The sequence below is a fragment of the Salmo salar genome, chromosome 04, assembly GCF_965601325.2.
Source record: "Salmo salar chromosome 04, fSalSal1, whole genome shotgun sequence".
Taxonomy (NCBI): Eukaryota; Metazoa; Chordata; class Actinopteri; order Salmoniformes; family Salmonidae; genus Salmo; species Salmo salar.
In genome coordinates this window covers 68,255,276-68,281,044 of record NC_138294.1, presented here as the reverse complement: position 1 = coordinate 68,281,044, position 25,769 = coordinate 68,255,276, and the positions used below count along the sequence as shown (strand labels likewise).

General features: G+C 41.3%; 1 protein-coding gene and 1 long non-coding RNA gene across 12 annotated transcripts in view; one reads left to right on the top strand and one right to left on the bottom strand.

Annotated features, from left to right (window-relative positions):
* The window catches only part of LOC106603640 (neural cell adhesion molecule 1), a 305,941-nt gene that overhangs the window by 79,408 nt on the left and 200,764 nt on the right, over positions 1–25,769 (top strand). The window lies entirely within an intron of this gene.
* Positions 21,443–23,999, bottom strand: LOC123742493 (uncharacterized). The gene is made up of 2 exons (XR_006769661.2): positions 22,154–23,999; positions 21,443–21,849 (listed from the first exon to the last, which is right to left on the bottom strand). It is a non-coding gene; the product is annotated as an uncharacterized LOC123742493 (long non-coding RNA).

The following is a 25,769-nucleotide window of genomic DNA, read 5'->3' as shown; positions in this document are numbered from 1 at the left end:
ATGGTTTTCATTTTGGCGGGAAAATGCCTTCCATAAATTGTACTCTTGTCAGATGTCTTTGCCTTCTAATCATAGCTGATTTTAAGCTCGTCCATAATATTTTAGGATTCTGCCTCATCACATTGCCAGAGGATGGCTAAGTAGACCAGTTAAGCCAGTATTTGCCACCTCAGTGCTTGGCTTTTGATCAGTCAGTCCTCGTGCCCTCCTGCAACATGGTTTGTATTATTACTGCAGTGTTTAAGGAGACCAGAGATAAACGCACTACTGTTAGCATTCAAAATAGCGCACACATGCCAGTATTCATAAAACTTGGCTATGAAGAAACGTTGAATAAACATGGCTGTCTTTTGTTAGCCTCTAAACCCCTTCAGTAGAAGGATCAGAGATGGTGTACATATAAATCCAGACACAATGTGGATTATTGCTTTCAGGAGGGTTGTAAGAAAGAGACTGACTCAAAATACGTACTGAAGCTTTAAATCTACTCGTTAATGAGATGGAAGAGTGTGAGGAGAAATTAAAGAAAAATATACTATCTTTTAGAGAAAGTCAACCTTTGTTAGTGCTATGTTTTTGTTTAGCATGTCTCCCTTATGGCCCCCGTATTGAAATCATTCATTTTCACACATTGTATATCCCCCTTTAAATATCCACTGCATGCTTTTGACAATTTAGACTCGGTGCCATTGTGTGTGCTCTTGTGAGTGCTAATAATCAGCCATTAATGGTGCTCTGAGGCCAGTAGCCATGCAAATTTATATGTATTAAATATACGCCTTTTCGTCTTGGTGTGCGCTAATGGGCTTGTGAGGCAGTGACTTTTTCCCCCTCTTTTTTTCCCTCCTCTTTCTTTGACCTTTCACATGGAGTTTTCTAGAAGAGCCCTATAAGAACTAATTTGCATAAAATCTCCCACTTGTTCAATAGCCAGGCCTCCCTGATTTATGGTGGCCATTTAGAAAGGTGTCATATTAAATATACCCCATAAAGTTCCCATGCTATGTCATAGGGCAAGGGGGCAACGCTGAGAGAAATAAACTGATTTGTGTAGATAAAGATTACTCAGAGGAGTCATTTGAAGGTTAAAGACTACGTCATAATTATATATCATTTGATAGAGATGGAAACTCGAGTCTGAGACTCGGACTCGAGTCGCACTTAAGTGGCAAAGAAAATGACTTGCAACTTGACTTAGACTCGTGATCAGTAGACTTGACTTGGGCTAGACGAGAGACTTGTGAACAAGTCAGTACTGGGATAAGTTTTAGTTGTGCATTCTACAGCGAATCTGCAGTATAATGCCAGTGGCAAAAAACTAAATGCTGTTTGCAAAACTTGTGGAATTAACATTAAAGATGCTGGCGAAACTACATCTAACCTCATCCGACATTTGAAAATTCACCGCGAAAGGTCAGTTAGGTTAGCTAGCTAATCACGTTACAATGTGATTAGACTAATAACAGCTTGCTTAGCAGATGCCAGCTTGATATAGCTAGCTTGTGTGTCATCTTTTAGTTAACTGGAAATGTATTACTGTCGAATATTTCTTGAAAGGTTAAGAGGTGGGTTGTCAGATAGCTAGGCCTACTTGTTAGCAGAGATTATTAAGGTGCATCTCGGCAATATGCATATCACTCTGAGATATAATATACCGTAAATTCCGGACTATAAGCCGCAACTTTTTTCCCAGGCTTTGAACCTCGCAGCTTAAACAATGACGCGGCTAATATATGGATTTTTCCCGCTTTACATTTTTTTTTTCTCCCAAAAAACACATTCTGTGACGTGCTCAGTTTTTTGGCGGCATGAAGCTTTCATTAGACCAATGAAATTGCCGAACGGGTTACGGTCAAACAACTTTTTTGTTTACTGTTTAGATTAAATCGAGCGCTCTCAAACTTCACATCATTCTGATTACGGTAGTCATTTTGTCACCCTCATCATGGCAAAGACACGGAGAAATGCATATGATGCAGCTTTCAAGTTGAAGGCGATTGATCTGGCTGTTGGAAAAGGAAATAGAGCTGCTGCACGGGAGCTTGGTCTTAATGAGTCGATGATAAGACGTTGGAAACAGCAGCGTGAGGAATTGACTCAGTGCAAAAAGACAACTAAAGCTTACTGCTAATTTTTTATTTTTTGTTACAAGCCATGTTTCGTTAAAGCCTATTTATTTTTGTTACAAGCCGTGTTTCGTTAAAGCCTATTTATTTTTGTTACAAGCCGTGTTTCGTTAAAGCCTGTGTAAAGTTCATTTGTTTCAATGTACCGATAGGCACCTGCAGCTTATAGACATGTGCGGCTTATTTATGTTCAAAATAATGTTTTTTTTATTTTTTATTCAGTGGGTGCGGCTTATATTCAGGTGCGCGTAATAGTCCGGAAATTACGGTACTTTCTGTTGTAGCCTGGTCCTAGGAAGTAACTTAGTATAAAATGAGAGTTCAAAGCATGCAACTTCTTGGACATTTCTGCAGAAAAATCCCATAGACCATATATATTTGTTTGTGTCCTTGTAATTCCATCTCCAGTCAGCAACAACTATCCATCATGTTGTTCATCTGCAGGTTCACTGAATTCTGCAAAGCAAAGGTGGCCAGCGCAGGGACAGAAGGACAGGGCAGCATCGACTCATTCTTGACCACCACAGGTGTCCATGTGTACAGACAGTGCCACCCCAGGTAGAAGACCATAACATAGGCTATACTGCAAGACCTGATCATTTCCTAGAAAACCCTCACTTTAGGTATTTCATGTTAGTGGTAGATGACAAATATAGACCAGTAAGTAGGCCCACGTTGACCAGGTGCCTGCATGACTTAACACTGAACAAAGAGGCTACAATCAAAAGTGCCCTAGAGAAGACAGAATCAGTGTCTGTCACTGTAGATATATGGACTGACAAGACCATGAGAGGCTTTATGGGAGTAACGGCCCATTATATGGTCCACAGAAGAGAAAAAAACTCCCAGACGAGTCAGTTATGTTGAGCTGTGTTAGATTCACAGGGTCACACACTGGGGGAAAGGAGTCAGTTCTGTTGAGCTGTGATAGATTCACAGGGTCACACACTGGGGGAAAGTAGTCAGTTATGTTGAGTTGTGATAGATTCACAGGGTCACACACTGGGGGAAAGGAGTCAGTTATGTTGAGCTGTGATAGATTCACAGGGTCACACACTGGGGGAAAGGAGTCAGTTATGTTGAGCTGTGATAGATTCACAGGGTCACACACTGGGGGAAAGGAGTCAGTTCTGTTGAGCTGTGATAGATTCACAGGGTCACACACTGGGGGAAAGGAGTCAGTTATGTTGAGCTGTGATAGATTCACAGGGTCACACACTGGGGGAAAGGAGTCAGTTCTGTTGAGCTGTGATAGATTCACAGGGTCACACACTGGGGAAATAATCAGTAATACATTTGAAGTAATATGTGATAATTTTGGCATAAAACAAATTAGATTGTATCATATGTGATAATGCTGCAAATATGAAAAAGGCCTTCACAGTTTGTTTCCCCAAAGCAAGCAATGATAATGATGATGATGATGTGGATAACCCCAGCCTATGGGAAGTATTTGGTGAAGAGTACATTGCTGATGTAGAAGTATCTAAACCAACTGCAGGCAACAGCGCTTGCAGTGCTTTGTCCCGTTCATTACAACTGGTGATTAGAGATGGACTAAAGGAAACAAAAGTCATAAACAGTGTGATGGCTAAGGTAATTAAACAGCTTACTACATACTACCTGTGCTCTGAAAGAAGCATTTGAAGATGAGTTCGGAGCCAATCGTAGTATCCCTGCTGCTTTAACATCCTCCGGCTTGTTAAAGCAGTCACCAATCTGAATCAACAAGGACACAAGGAGCTCTGCTTATCACCAAGGGAATGGAGCCAGCTATTGGAGCTAGTGTTCATTTTGGACCCTTTTGTCCAGGCCTCCGACCTTACTCAGGGGGAGAAAGTGGTGACTCTCAGTGCTGCCCTTCCTTGTGTACTGTCACTAAACTATTATCTGCAAAGTATACTGAGCACAAGTCGTCACCTAGTCAGTCTAGTAAAAGCACTGCAGCAGTCACTCAAACGCCAATTCCAGGGGTTGTTTGTGAATGTCAGAATGGAGCACTCGGATGAACAGGCAACAAAACGTTCATTTGGTGACAAAGTATACATAATGGCTGCACTGCACTCTTTCTGCCTGTTCTGGCTTGATCATGATGTCCTCATACCACATGAAGATAAAGCTGAATTGAAGGAGAGTCTGGTAGGTACAATGCATTGCAACATGCAACATTTTCTATGTCACTTGCATTCAAATAATGTTATTTTTTTTCATGTACTGTTATATTCTTGAATATTACCCTTCACTTCATTCTGTCACACAAACAAACTATCATATACATCATTTTCAAAAAAAATAATTCAGACCAAGTTTTGGCTGATGCACGGAAAGTCACCGTTACGGAGAGCAGTAGTGGAGAAGAAGAACCACCACCTGCCAAAACCTCAAGACTGTTCTCTGACTACCGCAACAAGATCAGCAAGAAGAAAGGAGACAAAGTCATGTCAGAGCAGAGATTATTTGCTACATTGAAGTATCTTCTGATGAAAATTAAGTTAATTGCCTGGATTTTTGGAGAATCCATGCAAAAGACTTTCCAAGGCTCAAGCAGGTAGCAATGACAGTGTTGGCTGTACCTGCCACCAGTGCCTCAGTGTTTGGCGTGTTTAGTCATGGAGGCCTCATCATGCGCCCTCATCGTGCCAGGCTCAGTGCAAGAACGCTGACAAACTTGATCTTTCTGAAATGTAACCTGTCTGCAACATAAATGTTCTCTGTCTTAGAGCACAAGACGTAATTTGCTACTTGTTACAGGAAATTGTATTTCTGTTAAGTGTCCAGGTCAGTAAGTATATTTTAGGGATAAAGGTCATTACATTTGATATATAGGACACTTTAGTAGTGCAGTTATTGAACAGTTTGTTGTCATTAATCTTCCCTCACCAAAGATTTTCTGTTTGTGTGACAGAATGAAGTGAAGGGTAATATTTTGTGGCAGACATTGTGTCTGCCACAAAATACCATGCGCTTTAAAAGGTTATGTTAGCTTTTTTTCATATCCGGTACAATGACTTTTATTAATGTAAACTGTCTACATTTTAAAAGGAAATGTATTTTGATGTAAATAGTTCCTGATGCGTTTTCTTTCATTCAAGTATGGACGAATGAACAAGGGAGTCTTTTCAAATAACTTACAATGTTAATAGACCTAACCCACAGCAGGCAGAAAGCCATTGCCAAAAGGGACTTGAGACTTGACTTAGACTTGGCCCTAAAAGACTTGAGACTTGACTTGGACTCTACCTCAAAGACTTGTGAACATCTGTCATTTGAATCCATTGAGTGGATAGGCCTACCCATGTCAATTTATTTGAAGCATTATCTTCCATTTACTCTATAAGGAATACCCTATGTGTGTATGTTGTCTTAATATAGCCACCATACTGTATGACCATGTTGGTCACATTGACTTTGTTCATAATTCCCAGTCTTTAGTCACAAAGTTGGTTGTTTATCAGCTGGAGGGATCAAATAACCCCACAATTCCAACAAATGTCATGGGAATACTCAGACATTTTGTGTCTTGTCCTGGACTTGTAGACATGTATGTGGTGTGAGTTGAGGTAATGTTGGCTGGTTTCGGAGCTAATGCTGAGCGGGGCCAGTGTGTGGCACATGCTCCCAAAGACAAAAGGAAATCAGTGAAACTCCTGTGGCAGATCTGTAGAAAGAAATGTAATACAACTCCACTCTCCCCTCTGGCCCTATTCATTTCACACTTGATAGCCTGCCGCCGTAACATGTGACCTAATCCTCCCCAACCTTCAACTTCAGGTATCAATGGCTTATAAGTTTTGTCAGGGCTCCAAACTCCGTTCCGCCTTCGCCGAAGGTCTTTCACATCAAATGCTGTCATTTGTGGGGAGGTGTCGACCGGGACGCTTCAGTGAGCTCAATAACACCTAATGACTTAATTACCCTACACTCTGTCATGTTATTTACTGTCCAAATGTGTGAAGAGGCAGAACAACTCTTCACTCAGTAAGGATACTGCAATCTTGCCTCACTGGTGGCTCTTTAGCTAATGCTAATGCATGGTGTATAGGTTAAAGATGTTTTTTGGCACTTATCTACTTTTTATCTCTTCTCTTTCTCCCATGATGCTGTGCTGAATTTGGCTGTACTTTTCTTCGCCATGTTAAGGCATGAGACCTATTCTCTTAAAGATAATTAAATAAACATGCAAGGTGTTCCTTGCAGTCAAACACAACAGTTAATGAGATCCAGTGCCACAACTCTGCATGGATGCATTATAGCCTATTGATTAGCAACTCATCTTAAGATCATAATTTGATCATGAGTTATACACATCCTATTGTGAAGACCATCCTTGATAATGTCAACATAACATACCCCAGCTTATCATTCATCATATGAAGATCGCTATGACATTCAAGACATAGAAGGTATGTCAGATAAGACGGAGGAAATAGCCTTCTGCCTTTGCCCTCATCACAGGTTCAGTAGCAATGTCAACTCTGAGTTCAGTTCTGGGGTTAGCTTTACAAGGCTCCTTGAACGTCCTCCTGTAGGCTCCAGGGAAGGTTTGATGTTCAAAGGATCCCCCTGAAGCCAACTTCTATACTTCCACAGAAATAAGGATAACATTTCCTCTTTTATTTTGTTTTTCTACCAATCACACTTGCCTCGTATTCTCCCGGGGCACTAATAGAAAGTGTTAAGTGGACACTGGGTTTTTAATTTATCTGGATACTGCTTTATGTACTTGCAAATCTCCTGGGAAAGTGGAAATCTCCACTGTTGAAAAACAGGCATGTGTGTCTGTGACAGCCAGTGTGTTTGTGTGTCCATCCATTCAATCCCGATAAGTGGAAGTGAGAACTTCAACAGAGGTTTTTGCTCAGGGCTATATCCATTGTCATCAGAGAGAAGCCACACATGGTGTCGGAGCGAAGGCCATTTTTCCAACATTGTTTCAGCTCCGGCAATGCAGCCAGATAGAAGCGCCTTTTACCAGAGCTATGTCCGTAGACTTGTTCACTGCATCACAGATGCATTTTTTCTAATGCTCCTTTATGTCTCCACAATCACTGAATACAAAGACATTTGTGCTACCAATGTCCAAAATGAAAGGAAACACTGACATAGTGTCTTAATAGGGCGTTGGGCTGCCAGAACAGCTTCAATGCTCCTTGGCATAGATTCTACATGTTCTAAGTGTCTGGAAGTCTATTGGAAGGAGGTGACACCATTCTTCCACAAGAAATTCAGTAGTTATTGATGGAAAACATTGTCTCAGGCACTCCAGAATATTGCAGAAGTGTTTAGTGGGGTTGAGATCTGGTGACTAAGACATACACACACCCTTTACACCCCCTATGCTCCTTTGACACCTCTTTCAAAGTCACTGACTTCTCTTCTTCTAGCCATGGTAGCCAAAATAATGGGCAATCAGGCATTTTTATACATGACCCTAAGAATGATGGGATGTTAATTAGTTTAATTAACTGAAGAATAGAGGTCGACCGACTAATTAGGGCCGATTTTCAAGTTTTCATAATTATCGGTAATCGGCATTTTTGGACACTGATTGTGGCCGATTTTTATTTTATTTTATTATTATTATTTTACTTTATTTAACTAGGCAAGCCAGTTAAGAACAAATTCTTATTTTCAATGATGGCCTAGGAACGGTGGGATAACTGACTTGATCAAGGGCAGAAAGACAGATTTTTACCTTGTCAGCTCAGGGATTCGATCTTGCAACCTTTCGGTTACTAGTCCAACGCTCTAACCACCTGCCTTACATTGCACTCCACGTGGAGCCTGCGTGGCAGGCTGACTACCTGTTACGCGAGTGCAGCAAGAAGCCAAGGTAAGTTGCTAGCTAGCATTAAACTTAACTTGTAAAAAACAATCAATCTTAACATAATCACTAGTTAACTACACATGGTTGATGATATTACTAGTTTATCTAGCGTGTCCTGCGTTGCATATAATCGATGCGGTGTCTGTTAATTTATCATTGAATCACAGCCTACTTCACCAAACGGGTGATGATTTAACAAGCGCAATCGTGAAAAAAAGCACGGTCGTTGCACCAATGTGTACCTAACCATAAACATCAATGCCTTTCTTTAAAATCAATACACAAGTATATATTTTTAAACCTGCATATTTAGTTAATATTGCCTGCTAACATGAATTTCTTTTAACTAGGGAAATTGTGTCACTTCTCTTGCGTTCCGTGCAAGCAGTCAGGGTATATGCAGCAGTTTGGGCCGCCTGGCTCGTTGCAAACTGTGTGAAGACCATTTATTTCTAACAAAGACCGTAATTAATTTGCCAGAATTGTACATAATTATGACATAACATTGAAGGTTGTGCAATGTAACAGCAATATTTAGACTTAGGGATGTTGTTTCTGAAATGATAGTTTCCGGATTTGACCATATTAATGACCTAAGGCTCGTATTTCTGTGTGTTATTATGTTATAATTAAGTCTATGATTTGATATAGCAGTCTGACTGTGTGATGGTAGGCAGCAGCAGGCGCATAAGCATTCATTCAAACAGCACTTTTGTGCGTTTGCCAGCAGCTCTTCGCTGTGCTTCAAGCATTGAGCTGTTTATGACTTTAAGCCTATCAACTCCCGAGATTAGGCTGGTGTAACCAATGTGAAATGGCTAGCTAGTTAGCGGTGTGCGTGCTAATAGCGTTTCAATCGGTGACGTCACTCGCTCTGAGACCTTGGAGTAGTTGTTCCCCGGCTGTTGTCAATGTGTTCTTGGTTCGAACCCAGGTAGGGGCGAGGAGAGGGACGGAAGCTATACTGTTACACTGGCAATACTAAAGTGCCTATAAGAACATCCAATAGTCAAAGGTATAGGAAATACAAATGGTATAGAGAGAAATAGTCCTATAATTCCTATAATAACTACAACCTAAAACTTCTTACCTGGGAATATTGAAGACTCATGTTAAAAGGAACCACCAGCTTTCATATGTTCTCATGTTCTGAGCAAGGAACTTAAACGTTTGCTTTTTTACATGGCACATATAGCAGTTTTACTTTCTTATTCAACACTGTGTTTTTGCATTATTTAAACCAAATTGAACATGTTTCATTATTTATTTGAGGCTAAATTGATTTTATTTATGTATTATATTAAGTTCAAATAAAAGTGTTCATTCAGTATTGTTGTAATTGTCATTGTTACAATTTTATTTATTTATTTTTTTTAAAAGTTTTTAATCGGACGATTAATCGGTATCGGCTTTTTTTTTGGTCCTCCAATAATCGGAAATGGTATCGGCGTTGAAAAATCATAATCAGTCGACCTCTACTCAGGAACCACACCTGTGTGGAAGCACCTGCTTTCAATATACTGTACTTCGTATCCGTCATTTACTCAACTGTTTCCTTTAGTCAGTTACCTGTATTTCCCTGTCTTTCCCTGTTGCTCACTGTTCTCTCCAGTTTTTCTCCTCTATGGGATGGTACTGTGAATAGGCTTAGGCCTAGTCTTGTGTGGATTGACAGTAGTGTACAGAAATAAAGATGTGAACATAATGAATTGAACAAAAGCAAACAGACAGTTGGTTAATTGGTACTCTCAGTCATGTGATAGGTGGGAGCTTATGGCTCACTAGTCTAAAGTGGCTTCCTCTCCTTGTCTCCCCTTACTTTCATCCCTTTTTTCGCATCAGCTCAGACTAAGGTGACTAAGGAGACTATTGACTTCTTTCCTTTCACTTTCAGGGTTCTCTGCCTTGCCACCCTTAGCCATGCTAGTCACGTTTCCAAGGAGCTGATAGGACAGGAATTTGAAATGTTGAAACGGCACTGATATATTTATTTATTACTGTCACTTTTTTAGTCGTGAAGATTTGTGACAGGGCATTTGCAACATTATTGAGGGTGTTTGCCCAGGCAGGCTAGGGGCCTCGGCAGAGGATGTCGCCAGTGAAAAGGCTCCAGGTTCTCTCATTACTCCTGAATGGTTAAAATTGCAGGGGAGTGGGAAGTTTGACGAGACAAGATTGCTACTGCTACTACCAAGGAAAGATTCCTCAGAAGAGGAGGTGATGGGAGGGGGTACACACATTGCCTCTAGTAATGTTTTGTGGCTAATCATAGTGTAGGAAGGTGAGAGAGCAACACTGCAAGTGTCAGGGACATCTCTTGTCATCAAGGGCCTGTTATATCTCACTGAGCCACCATTTTGGATGATGAAGAGGAGCAGGCTTGTGTCCTAGTGACAAAATAACAAATCTGGGCTGGCTCAACTGTACTACAGTACAAAAGCACAGCTCTCTGTACTGTAGCATTTGTCACTTCATGTAAGCTATCAAGTACCTTATCCCTGACCTTGTGGAAGCATTCACCATCTTTCTGAGGTACTGTGGAACAGAGGCACGGGCCAGAGGACATGTGGAATGCAAATGTCTGCAGCGCCGGAACCTCCAGTCTCCTCTGGTCTCTGAAAAACAATAGGCCAATTCTTTGTTAGACATATTGAGCATTGTCCCTCTCTATCTCTCATCTCCACCCCTCCCCTCATAAAAGATCTCCACTTACCCGCTGTTGTAGTGGATGATGGGACCTCATTGCGGATGTTAATAGTCTATTGTTGAGCGTGATGTAGTGTCTGCTCAAGAGGGGGAGAGTGGTGGGGAAATGAGCCAGTCAGACATAGACAGTGGTGGACAATGAATGGTGAGGGAAGGGGCAATGTGGACTCAGAGCATTTTGTATTATTCGGTATGTAAATCTGAGATACTCCATTTACTTTACAGTGTATTCTGAAAGTATTCAGACCTGTTCCCTTTTTCCAAATGTGGTACGTTACAGCCTCATTTTAAAATGTATTAAATAAATCATTTTCCTCAACACAATACCTACCCATAATGACAAAGCAAAAACTGGATTTTAGAAATACTTTCAAATGTGTTAAAACTAATAAACAGAGATACCTTATTTACATATGTATTCAGACCCTTTGCTATGAGAATCGAAATTCAGCTCAGGTGCATCCTGTTTCCATTGATCATCATTGAAATGTTTCTACAACTTGATTGAAGTCCACCTGTGTTGAATTCAATTGACTGGACATGATTTGGAAAGGCACACACCTGTCCATATAAGGTCCCAGAGTTGACAGTGCGTGTCAGAGCAAAAACCAAGCCATGGGTCAAAGGAATTGTCTGTAGAGCGCCGAGACAGGATTGTGTCGAGGCACAGATCTGGGGAAGGGTACCAAAATATTTCTCCAGCATTGAAGGTCCGTAAGAACACAGTGGTGTCAGGAGTGTGCGTACTTCTGGTGAAGTCAGGTGCAGGAGAGCAGAGAATTGTGAACAGGCACACAATTTATTTTGGCAGGAGAAAGATTACAGACGGACGCAGCTGTGTCAAAAACCTCCAGCCAACAAGGCAAAGTGTAAAGCGCGCAAAAACAGTCACAAAACATCAATGTTTAACAATTCAAACAAGCTTTGTGAAAATAACACGGAAATAACGACCGCCAGCCTGGCGCGTTACAGAACACATAACACACAAACAATATCACACAAAGACATGAGGAGGAACAGGGGAATAAATACATGCAGTGTGATTGGGAAATGTAAACCAGGTGTGTAAAACAAGACAATACAAATGGATAAATGAAAAATGGAGCGGCGATGGCTAGAAATGCCGAATGCCGCCCGAACAAGGAGAGGAGCCGACTTCGGCGGAAGTTGTGACAAGTGGCCTCCATCATTCTTAAATGGAAGAAGTTTGGAACCACCAAGACTCTTCCTAGAGCTGGCCACCTGGCAAAACTGAGCAATCAGAGGAGAAGGGTCTTGGTCAGGGAGGTGACCAAGAACCCAATTGTCACTCTGACAGAGCTCCAGGGGTTCCTCTGTGGAGATGGGAGAACCTTCCAGAAGGACAACCATCTCAGCACTCCACCAATCAGGCCTTTATGGTACAATGGCCAGACGGAAGCCACTCCTCAGTAAAAGGCACATGACAGCCTTCTTGTAGTTTGCCAAAAGGCACCTAAAGAACTCACCTGCTCCAGAGCACTCAGGACCTCAGACTGGGGTGAAGGTTCACCTTCCAACAGGACAACGTCCCTAAGCACACAGCCAAGACAAGACAGGAATGGCTTCGGGACAAGCTCTGAATGTCCTTGAGTGGCCCAGCCAGAGCCCGGACTTGAACCCAATCGAACATCACTGGAAAGACCTGAAAAAAGCTGTGCAGCGACATTCCCCATCCAACCTGAAGAATGGGAGAAACTCCCCAAGCTTGTAGCGTCATACCCAAGAAGACTCGGCGCTAATCGCTGCCAAGGGTGCTTCAACAAAGTACTGAGTAAAGGGTCTGAATACTTACAGTTGAAGTCGGAAGTTTACATAAACCTTAGCCAAATACATTTAAACTCAGTTTTATACAATTCCTGACATTTAATCCTAGTAAAGATTCCCTGTCTTAGGTCAGTTACGATCACCACTTTATTTTAAGAATGTGAAATGTCAGAATAATAGTAGAGAGAATGATTTATTTCAGCTTTTATTTCTTTCATCACATTCCCAGTGGGTCAGAAGTTTACATACACTCAATATAGTAATAGTATTTGGTAGCATTGCCTTTAAATAGTTTAATTTTGGTCAAACGTTTCGGTTAGCCTTGCACAAGCTTCCCACAATAAGTTGGGTGAATTTTGGCCCATTCTTACTGACAGAGCTGGTGTAACTGAGTCAGGTTGTAGGCCTCCTTGCTCGCACACGCTTTTTCAGTTCTGCCCACACATTTTCTATAGGATTGAGGTCAGGGCTTTGTGATGGCCACTCCAATACCTTAACTTTGTTGTCCTTGAGCCATTTTGCCACAACTTTGGATGTATGCTTGGGGTCATTGTCCAGTTGGAAGACCCATTTGCGACCAAGCTTTAACTTCCTGACTGATGTCTTCAGATGTTGCTTCAATATATTCACATAATTTAGCCTCCTCATGATGCCATCTATTTTGTGAAGTGCACCAGTCCCTCCTGCAGAAAAGCACTCCCACAACATGATGCTGCCACCCCCGTGCTTCACGGTTGGGATGGTGTTCTTCGGCTTGCAAGCTTCCCACTTTTTCCTCCTAACATAACGATGGTCATTATGGCCAAACAGTTATATTTCTGTTTCATCAGACCAGAGGACATTTCTCCAAAAAGTACGATCTTTGTCCCCATGTGCAGTTGCAAACCGTAGTCTGGCATTTTTATGGCGGTTTAGGAGCAGTGGCCTTTTACTTGCTGAGCGGCCTTTCAAGTTATGTCGATATAGGACTCGTTTTACTGTGGATATAGATACTTTTGTACCTGTTTCCTCCAACATCTTCACAAGGTCCTTTGCTATTGTTCTGGAATTGATTTTCACTTTTCGCACCAAAGTACGTTCATCTCTAGGAGACAGAAAACGTCTCCTTCCTGAGCGGTATGATGGCTGCATGGTCCCATAGTGTTTATACTTGCATACTATTGTTTGTACAGCTGAACGTGGTACCTTCAGGCGTTTGGAAATTGCTCCCAAGGATGAACCAGACTTGTGGAGGTCTACAATTTTTTCTGAGGTCTTGGCTGATTTCTTTTGATTTTCCCATGATGTCAAGCAAAGAGGCACTAAGTTTGAAGGTAGGCCTTGAAATACATCCACAGGTACACCTCCAATTGACTCAAATGATGTCAATTAGCCTATCAGAAGCTTCTAAAGCCATGACATCATTTTCTGGAATTTTAAGGCACTGTTTAAAGGCACAGTCAACTTAGTGTATGTAAACCTCTGACCCACTGGAATTGTGATACATAAGTGAAATCATCTGTCTGTAAACAATTGTTGGAAAAATGACTTGTGTCATCCACAAAGTAGATGTCCTAACTGACTTGCCAAAACTATAGTTTGTTAACAAAAATGTGTGGAGTGGTTGAAAAAAATGTAAACTTCCGACTTCAACTGTATGTACATATGCTCATTCACCCCTATATGACTAATAAGGAGAGTGATAGAGTGCTGCATCAGATGACTTGGCCTCCACAATCACCCGACTTCAGCCCAATTGAGATGGTCTTGGATGAGTTAGACCGTAGAGTGAAGGAAAAGCAGCCAACAAGTGCTCAGCATATGTGGGAACTCCTTCAAGGCTGTAGAAAAGCATTCCTGGTGACTACCTCATGAAGCTGGTTGAGAGAATGCTAAATGTGTGCAAAGCTGTCATCAAGGAAAAGGGTGGCTATTTTGAAGAATTTTAAATCTAAAATATATTTGATTTGCTTAACGCTTTTTGGGTTACTACATGATTCCATGTGTTATTTCATAGTTTTTATGTCTTCATTGTTCTTCTACACTGTAGAAAATAGTAAAAACAAAGAAAAACCCTTGAATGAGTAGGTGTGTCCAAACTTTTGACTGGTACTGATCATCCCCACACCATCCTCCCCTGTATCTGGGCATCCAGACTGTCTTACGATGCATATGTGCTTCCCCCCTCCTCTCCCCTACTCCCCTTCTCCATATAACAATCACTCGCTTCCACCATTACAGTTACCATCAAGAACTATCCTGGGCGTCTGAGAAGAGGATAATCCATTAGACAATAGAGTGGAAGGAGAGAGCGGGACAAAGAAGTCTGTTATGCAATAATAATGAATTAAGCACTTTGTAAGGGGGGCTTTCCGCCCTCGCCCCCCTGTCAAACTCCTATGGAGCCAATTCAATTGTTTCATTGTCTAGACTGGCAGTGGTAGTGGGGAGAGCGGGACAGCTTTGGCTTCCTGAATGGAACATACTATACAGTAGTGTAGCGCACAATGTGACAACAGTCCAAAAGTCTAACTTGACAGGGATCTGGAAAATCACCTTGATGGCTCTACTAATGATGATGCTGAACTCCTCAGCGCAGGAGCTTATATTGCGGCTGCTTGTCAACCAGATTAGTGCTCCCAGCCCTCCTGGGATGTGATTTTAGAAGTATATAGGACACCTCTCTGTTCCTCCCAGTAGGGAAATATACAGTACATGTCGAGAAATGACATGTAGGCCGATATTGGTTATCATCCTTTGTGGATTTCCATCTCAGACAACTGCCACAGGGCCACCTGATGCTACAGTGATGCCACTGTGGTACAGCATGGATTCATTTGGAGTTATGAGTTGGAGTTATTCCAGAGAAAAGGCTTGCTGAATGATGACTCAAAGTTTTCTGTTGTTTGCACATCTCTTCCCAGTACTATCCCGATAAAAACCACAATAACATTAAATATTACATTTACTACAGTAGATAATCAAGTAAAATGTACTATCTACAGAATACTGAACAAAAATATAAATGCAACATGCAACAACTTAAAAGATTTTACTGAGTTACAGTTCATATGAGGAAATCAGTCAATTGAAATAAATTTATTAGGCCCTAATCTATAGATTTCACAACTGGGAAAACAGATATGCATCAGTTGGTTACAGATACCTTAAAGAAATGGGCCTCACAATGAGCCTCAGGATCTCGTTGCGGTATTTTTGTGCATTCTAATTGCCAATCGTTAAAATGCATTTGTGTTTGTTATCCGTAGCTTATGCCTGCCCATACCGTAACCCCACCGCCACCATGAGTCACTCTGTTCACAACGTTTACATCAGAAAACCACTCACCAACACAACGCGATTGTGAGGCCGGTTGGACGTCCTGCTAAGTTCTCTGAAACGACGTTGGAGGCGGCTCATGGTAGAGAAATTAACCTTAAATTCTCTGCAACAGCTCTGGTGAACATTGCTGCAGTCAGCATGCCGATTGCACACTCCCTCTAAGCTTGAGACATCTGTGGCATTGTGTTGTGTGACAAAACTGCACATTTTAGAGTGGCCTTTTCTTGTCCCCAGCACAAGGTGCACCTGTGTAATGATCATGCCGTTTAATCAGCTTCTTGATATGCCACACATGTCATGTGGATGGATTATCTTGGCAAAGAAGAAATGCTCACTAACAAGAATGTAAACAAATGTGTGCATAACATTTTAGAGAAATAAGCTTTTGGTGCATATGGAACATTTCTGGGATCTTTTATTTCAGATCATGAAACATGGACCAATTACATGTTGTGTTTATATTTTTGTTCTGTGTATTTACTTTGAGTGGAATTTAATGCCATTGCGGTAAGAGATTTTTTTGGACTGCAGCCAGAATAAATGTTCCAGTGGAAATGGAATATAGTATCAGATTTATCCAACCAGATAAACAATAACTCAGTTCATCATTGCACTCCCATTTAAAGCTTTGCAGGCCATGCATTCCACCGGTTTGTGTGTCTTTCTAAACACAGAATAAACAGAGTAATTTAATGAGAATTACAAGTTTTTATGACCTAGTAAGAGATGCTCCATTTATGTATTGCAAATTTTCCCATATAGCCTCAAACAATACACTTAGAATGTTAATTTCCTATTAAAAATGTTCCCAATAAATAAATACAAATAATTATAACTTAAAACCTTTTGAGCTGACAAAACTCCTTGTCCCTGAAATCGCGTACTAGGCAGTTTAAATAACCTCCCCAAAATCTAGTCTGACATTGTGTTTCCGCTCGCTGCTGTGCGTCCAGTGGTGTGTATTATCTAGTGGATGTAAGCGGTACTACACAACCTAGTTTTCCTAAGAGTCCCTGCTAAATTTTCATTGGCTAAGAGAGGCTCGTGATGTCAACAGCTATTGACTGAGTTCCATGTGAGGTAGATTGAATGAACTGCAAGATACTGTTTTACTTGTCTGATCATGGAGAATCCAAAAACATGTATAGACTCTGTAGGACTTGACATCAGCCCCCCAGACCTCTTAAAAGGTAAAATACAAGAACATTTTCAATAAATATGTGTTTGTTTGTCTAATATGGACACAAATTGTACCAAACGAAGCGCTTGGGCCTTGTGAGTTGTATGTTGTATAATTAGTCCGTGTCCGACAGAGGGGGCCAATGCTACAGTGAAATTAATGGATCTAGTACCCCCCCAACAACAAAAAAGTATATATATATTTACAATAAAAAAAGATTTTTAGGATATATTTGAGCCTGTGCTGTACCAATTCTGTAAGACACACACAAATATGGACAAGTCCATTGTTTTTACATCTCCCAAGCTTTCTGTGGATATAATGGTTTACTTGTCTATTCTTCATGGCCCTCTCTATACTTTCTTTTATACGGGCATAGCAAATATAAGAGAAAATCACTCGAAGGCATTAAATTTCAAAGGTCAGTCAGTGTGTTTTTGATGCCGTTTGACAACAGTGTCTAGAAATTCGCTACCTGCAGCCGACATTAGGACTCGGACTAAACAAGCTGGCTTGACATTTTCATCAGCCAGCCGTGATGGATGGCTTTGAAAGGCCATGCCCTCCAACATATGTGGGCTAGAGTAATATGTGGGCTAGAGTAATATGTGGGCTAGAGTAATATGTGGGCTAGAGTCATTGGAGAAGCTGCTACACCTTTGAAACTCATAGCCTACAATGAGGAATGTGTTCATTTTATTTAGACCTACAATTTGGCAACCCCATGCTATCTTGATTTTTAAAAGCATGGTGTTGAAATTAAAGCTAAGGAAAATCTTACATCACTCATGTCACTGCAACAGCTTTTTGAAACCAGGAACATCCAGATTCTTTCTTTGTTTTGCCACAGCTGTCTTGGTAGGCGATTCAGTTTGCCAGGTCATAAATTAACGCCTGTGTGCAATGAATCCATTTCAGCCAGGCAGACCCAGCATCCCCCTGCTGCCGTGACTGTCCAAAAGAAAGAGTGTATTTGTAAACTCTCAAATCCCCTTTGATGGGATGCAGAAGTGCGAGCACAACTGAGAGGTTTGAGCCTGCTTGCTCTGTCTTTCTCTCTCTGTCCCTTTTTCTCTCTCTGTCCCCCCTCTCTCTCAGCTGGTGTTTGGGATCAGCAAGGCATTTTGGCAACCCGACCATGACTATACTTCACGTTAATAAAAGGATCAGTTGAAAGTATAGTGGGAGCCATGCAGGATAAGATTTGTCCAACTACCCTGTCACCTTGTCCTTTCCCTGCTGCCTTGCCTTCCTCGCCCTGCTTCAGAGAGTATATACCAGGCTCCCGGAGAGGACCATTTATAATGATTAAGCTCTCTTATATTCAAAGTTCACTGGAAAGATTCTTACTTTGTGTATGTCTAGCTTCTTGGAATTAATACATAAATGATACTAGTCTTATCTCCTGATCGAACTGACCTCCAAGCAGCAAGTTTCTACTGGCTCAGGGGCGGCGCGACCTATTCCGCTCCACCCAACTGTGTATCCGGCATGATATGTTTCAGTTGGCAATATGATTTTGAACTAGTTATGTTGTCATTGCACAAGGGCTCTGTAAACCTACTCAGTCCTTCCTTTGTAAAACACATGGTAACATGACTGATTCATGTTCAGATAAAGTCATCCGAGTCAGACACTGTGTAACCTTAGAGGTGGAGTCATCACTACTGTATATCCCACAGGTATCCTCTTACTCTCGAAGCCTATTGCGGAACAGAGAGCGTCTCGACCCAATTAGTCTTCCTCCATCACATAGGCCCCACATTGTTTTTTGTTAAACAGGTCCTGTAAAACTATCCACACACTTTTCATCGCAGCTTAATTGTGGTAAAAAGAGCTCGCCTTAGTTTCCCCCCTATGTGCCAAGGGAGGTGTTGAGTGCTGGAAGTGAACGTATACAAACCCATCCATTAGATGGGCGGGCAAGGGATGAGGGTGGGGGCTGGGGCCTGCTTTCCTCCTCTTCTCCTTCTCTTATTGTTCTCTTCTACTCCCTTCGATCTGAGCATGGCACGATTTACTTCTGCCTGGCCATCACAGTAGTCACCACACTGGTCTCACCGTCTGTATGTGTAGGGAAATGATCTTAATGAAAGGCACTCGCCTTCCCATGACGAGTTCATGTTATTAGAAGTGTACTGTACTTAAAGGGAGCGAGAATATTCCATTTCCGACCCTAACTCCAGAAATCCATCAGCATGAAACGGGAAACTCTGTGTTATTGCTGATGTTAAATTAGTAGGTGTTCCTGAATTTTGTAACATTGCGAGTTACATTACGTTGATGAACAGTTTGGCATGACCAAAATTAGAAAGGAAATATATTGCCTAGGCAAGTCTGAAACAGCCGTTATTTTGGGGGGCTGTGCAAAATCACAGCTAATATCTTCCTTGTTCAAACAAGATGTAAGGACATGTACCGGTAATTTATCAGACCGGTAAATCAGTCAGTGTTTCAACCTTGTGAGAAATCTTATTAACCTAGATGCTACCTGACACCATCCTTGTCACCATGCCCGCCCGGGTGCTTCGGCAAGTTAAGAACCCCTCACTCTTGTCGAGCCCTACCTTTCCTTCGCACCCAGCGGCTCTCCAAATCCGTAGCCTTTGAAATGTTTCATTACAATATCCCTCTCATTTATACACTCCACTTAGTCTGGTAGCGTTCAGCAAAATACTGTTTCGTCGCTCTCCCCACCTCACACGGCCTCTATTGAAAACCAATTCCGTTGACACACACACTAAAGTCACTGTTGTTGAAAAAGCAGAATAAGGCTCAACAATAGAGAACGATCATCTTTGTTTATGTCTGCTGAGTGTAAGATGAGCAAGGGTGTAGGATGATACTGTAGCACAAAGGCTGGTTGGCAAAAGGTAGGATTAGTGACAGTAGTAATAATTCCTAGGTACTTTCAGTGCCTATTTCGGGCTCTATAATGTCACTGTTCCAATCTTTGACCTTTTGACTGTTACCTTGGTACATTGACAAAAGCACAAGTTAAAAGGTCTTTCTCTAGTACTTTGGAAAAAGTGCCCTTTGAAAAATAAATAACATTGGACATGTTTTAACCTCTGATAATACAATATGTACTGTATATCCTAATTATGCCAAAACTGACAAATGATCACCCAGAACACAAGAAGTGCGGCCAGAGTTGGATGCTTGGTGTGTGAATGATATGTCACCAAATAATAAGTCTGGTGAAAAACGGCCTACCATTCTCTGAAGTCAGCACTGCCCCCGTTGTTATTCAGCTAGTGTGTTTCCGACTCTCTTAGTTGCAAAATATGTTGCCATGGCAACCAGCGCAGACTCCTGTTGCTGATGTTGATCAAAACTGTTGATGGAAATCTGTGTGTACGAGAGGTGAGCGATTCTGTTCTTTTATGGTCTAGGTCAAGCCTGTAGGAGGCCCATCGAAACCACTTTGCTTGCCAATGATCCAAGACGATTGATGTCCCCAATAATCTCGAATTAGAGTTCCATAACAAAAACGTCTGTGCAAAAATTATCAGATCATTAGCACTTGAAAAGAAGACAACTCTTGAAAAAAAGTATTTTCTTTCCAGGAAGCCTGTTCTTTCCAGGACAAAAAAGCTTCTGATGCAACAGCAACAACACTAAAAAAGAGAGCCTACACCTGGAAGTATTTGAAGTCTCGAATACAGTATACATTTGCATGTGTGAGATGTTTTCGAGATGGTCTCTTGTAGAGTGCCCTAGTTATGTTCCCTAACCTGTCTGCAGCTAATTCAGAGTCTCTCGTAAACGGAGTGTAATTTTTTACGAGCTTTAATTTGTTGTGTCTGCACCTATTAGCTGGTGACAAATCGGAATGCGTTTTGTCCAATGAGACTGGATTGGTCTAATTTATGCCATTAGAGGCCAATGAAACCTGAGAGCTGACACCGGGTCAGTGGAATTCAAACCAGACCTCTGGGCTGCTTCAGGTTCTAGCTGTGGCTCTCTGTCTCTCGTACCGTCGAGTGGAGAGGTTTCTATTAATTCAGCCCATTTACCTCTAATGCCAGCTTGGTATGTTTTATCAGTCACCAGGACAGCTTCATGTCGAGAGCCATGTGAGTTTTTAATACAGGCATTCGGAGCATCAGCTTTCCAACAAAGCCGTAGCCATGGCCCTATAACCATTGGCAGATGGTTTATTTTTAAAGTGACAGACGGGGGAAGATTGACACGAATATGGTGAACCACAGTCTATTCTGTTACTCATTTAGTTTAGACATCCTGTCTGGAGCATTTGATTGTGTATTTCTAAGGGGTGGTCGTATTCGCTATGTGCTATTTTGGAATCACTTCCTCCATTGAAATACTTTTTTCTACGTAAAGTAATTTGCTTATTAAATTATAGCTACAAACTACTGTCCGTAGGTACACTGTCTAAATGTAATACTATAATTACTAGGTAGGATGTCTACCTAGTGTGTATCGATTTGGCCTAGAGGTAAAAAGTAATGCTAAAAACGGAACCGACTGAACTCAAATCAAATCAAAGTTTATTGGTCTCATACACAGTTCAGCAGATGTTATAGGAGGTAAAATGTCAAAACAAGAACACAAATTATCAAAAACAAGAAATCAAGAATGAATCCAATTAACAACCCAAATAACTCAATCAGTAATCTAAATGCCATCTATGCGTATATACACCAAAAATATATACGAAGAATGATACTGTATGTACAGCAGTAGATATATTACAGTGACGCATGTCAAGAATCCAGTATAGAAGTATGCGGTACTCTGAAAGTTTCTGGGTAGATTCAGTAATTGAGCTCGACCCATCAGGGTGTTTTGGAGGCCTCTGTAGGGTTTCATGGGGGGACTATAAATGGTGGTGTCTGTGTTGGGAGGGCAAGCCAGCAGCTCAGCTAGTCCTCTCCTGCCTGGATCAATGGGAACAGGGCAGCATAAGCTCATTAATGGATCACCGCTAGCTACCTCACTCTGCCTCACATCACCCCATTATCTGCTCTGTCAGATCAGTCAATAGCTACTGATTCCCCGGCAGAGGCACACTGATTCCCCCCCCCCCCTCCCCTCCCCCTCCCTCCCCACACACACACACGTTTATGAACAAGCCACTTGAAAAACATTGAAATTACTTTTGGACTAAATTAGCAGAATTTGCAGCACTGTACTGACTAGCTGCAGTTGACTTTGTCTTTTAGTTAGGGAACAATGCATTACCTATAAAGGTGCTATGAAGTACGTATGAAGTGACTGGTTTGTCAACTGCCATTTCTCTCTGAGGTTGCATGAACTTCATAACCTTGGTTATGCCATTTGAAGTTGCTTGAGGTTGCTTGAACCGCTCTTCAGTTTCTCCTACACCTGCATGGAAGAAGAAGAAGAGGGAGAGTTAAGAGTGACAATATCCAAGATGGTAGCAGTATCAGAATGTTAACCTTTCTGGCGCAGGCGTTCCGCTAGTGACCCACCTCGACAACATCCGGTGAAATTGCAGAGCGCCAAATTCAAAATACAGAAATAGTCATAATAAACATTCATATAAAATACAAAGTGTTATACACCGGCTTAAAGATTAACTTCTTGTTAATCCAGCCGCTTTGTCAGGTTTCAAAAAGGCTTTACGGCGAAAGCATACCATGCGATTTATCTGTGGACAGCGCCCTGCTTTCAAAAGCATACAAACATTTTACAACCAAGTAAAGGAATTACAAAAGTCAGAAATAGCGATCAAATGAATCACTTACCTTTGAAGATATTAATATGGTTGCAGTCACAAGAGTCCCAGCTACACAATAAATGTTTGTTTTGTTCGATAAAGTTCCTCTTTATATCTCAAAAACTCTTTTGTTGGCGCGTTTTGTTCAGTAATCCGCTGGCTCAAAGGCGGTCAACACATGCAGACGAATACATCCTAATAGTACCAGTAAAGTTCGTCAAAACATGTCAAACAATGTTTATAATTAATCCTCAGGTTGTCAATTGTCTAAATAATCAATAATATTTCAACCGGACAATAGCATCTTCAATAGAAAGGAAAAACAACGAAGGGTGCGCACTGGGTCATGCGCCAAACGAGCTCTGCATTCTTCCTCAGTCCACACACAGAAAGGTCTCATTCTTCTTCATTTTTCAGAAAACAAGCCTGAAACAATGTCTAAAGACTGTTGACATCTAGTGGAAGCCATAGGAACTGCAATCCGGGTCCTAACCCATTAGAAACTCTATAGGCATTCAATTGAAAATACCCACTTCCTGGATGGATTTTCCTCTGGTTTTTGTCTGCCATATCAGTTCTGTTATAAACACAGTCATTATTTTAACAATTTTGTAAACTTTAGAGTGTTTTCTATCCAAATCTACCAATTATATGCATATCCTAGCTTCTGGGCCTGAGTAACAGGCAGTTTACTTTGGGCAAGCTTCTCATCCAGATGTCGAAATACTGCCCCCAAACCATAAGAAGTTTTAATGAAGTCGTTATTCCCCTTTACCCCCTTTACCCTCTGTATAATGTCCCCCACTTAGCATCCTTCCATACAGCAGTGGGACACCCCAGTGTGGTGGGGTCAGTCCAGAGAGTAGGCACCTAACAAAACAGGCAAAAACCCCACCACCAACAACACAGCCATGACAGAGACTATACCAGGCAGTTTGAAACCAACGCTGAATAAGGTTTCTGCTTGCTTGCTTCATCTTCATCTCAGCTCAGTCTAGCAGAAACCCTTCTGCTGATTCATGGCCGTGGATAAGCCAAGACAGCATTGTTCTACTCCCATTTGCATTGATAAAATTTATAGAGGTATGGAAATTGAACAATTCTTTGCATGGAGAGGGTGGGAAATAAGTACAGTTGAAGTCGGTAGTTTACAAACACCTTAGCCAAATACATTTAAACTCAGTTTTTCACAATTCCTGACATTTAATCATAGTAAAAATTCCCTGTCTAATGTCAGTTAGGATCACCACTTTATTTTAAGAATGTGAAATGTCAGAATAATAGTAGAGAAAATGCTTTATTTCAGCTTTTATTTATTTCATCACATTCCCAGTGGGTCAGAAGTTTACATACACTCAATTAGTATTTGGTAGCATTGCCTTTAAATTGTTTAACCTCTCTGGGGTATGTGGGATGCTAGCAAATACTAATTTGCCGCCCTGCTATTTCACTGGCTGTTGAATAGTGTGTCCCACCCGCGGGACACACTATTCAACAGCCAGTGAAATAGCAGGGCGGCAAATTCAAAACAACAAAAATCTCATAATTCAAATTTCTCAAACATACAACAATTATACCCCATTTTAAAGGCTTTACGGTGAAAGCATAACATTAGATTATGTTAGGACAGCGCTGAGACAAGAAAAACCACACAGCCATTTTCCAAGCAAGGAGAGGCGTCACAAAAACCAGAAATACAGCTAAAATGAATTACTAACCTTTGACGATCTTCATCAGATGACACTCCCAGGACTCAATGTTACACAATACATGTATGTTTTGTTCGATAAAGTTCATATTTATATCCAAAAACCATTTTACATTGGCGCGTGATGTTCAGAAAATGTTTTGCCTCCCAAAACCTCCGGTGAATGAGCACATCAATTTACAAAAATACTCATCATAAACGTTGCTAAAATTTACAACAGTTATTGAAAGAATTATAGATACACTTCTCCTTAATGCAACCGCTGTGTCAGATTTCAAAATAGCTTTACGGCGAAAGCACATTGTTCCATATTCTGAGTACAGCGCTCAGCCATCAAAGCAAGCTATACAGTTACCCGCCAAGTTCTGGAGTCAACAAAACTCAGAAATAGTATTATAAATCTTCACTTACCTTTGCTGATCTTTGTCGGAATGCACTCCCAGGACTCCCACTTCCACAAGAAATGTTCGTTTTGTTCGATAAACTCCATATTTATGTCCAAATACCTCAATTTTGTTCGCGCGTTCAGATCACTATTCCAAAGGCATAATGCGCAAGAGCAAAACCAGAGACGAAAAGTCAAAAAGTTCCATTACCGTTCGTAGAAACATGTCAAACGATGTTTACAATCAATCCTTAGGGTCTTTTTATCATAAATATTCAATAATATTCCAACCGGACAATAGCGTATTCATTACAGAAGAAAAAGAAGGAACGGCGCGCCTGTGTGACTGCGCAGTAAACAACTCATTGGTCTCAGGCAGTAATCTTGTTGAGTCAGCTCTTATTCTCTCCCCAGTAACAGTAGAAGCATGAAACAAGGTTCTAAAGACTTGACATCTATTGGAAGCCTTAGGAAGTGCAAAATGAACCCTAAGTCACTGTATACTGTATAGGCAATCACTTGAAAAACTACAAACCTCAGATTTCCACACTTCCTGGTTGGATTTTTCTCAGGTTTTTGCCTGCCATATGAGTTCTGTTATACTCACAGACATCATTCAAACAGTTTTAGAAACGTCAGCGTGTTGTCTATCCAAATCTACTAATGATATACATATCCTACCTTCTGAGCCTGAGTAGCAGGCAGTTTACTACGGGTACGCCTTTCATCCGGACGTCAAAATACTGCCCCCTACCCTAGAGAAGTTAACTTGGGTCAACCGTTTCAGGTAGCCTTCCACAAGCTTCCCACAATAAGTTGGGTGAATTGTGGCCCATTCCTCCTGACAGAACTGGTGTAACTCAGTCAGGTTTGTAGGCCTCCTTTCTCGCACACGCTTTTCAGTTCTGCCCACACATTTTCTATAGGGTTGAGGTCAGGGCTTTGTGATGGTGTCACGCCTGTTCGAATGATCGGACCAAAATGCAGCGTCGGTTTCGTCCCACATATTTATTGGACAGTGAAA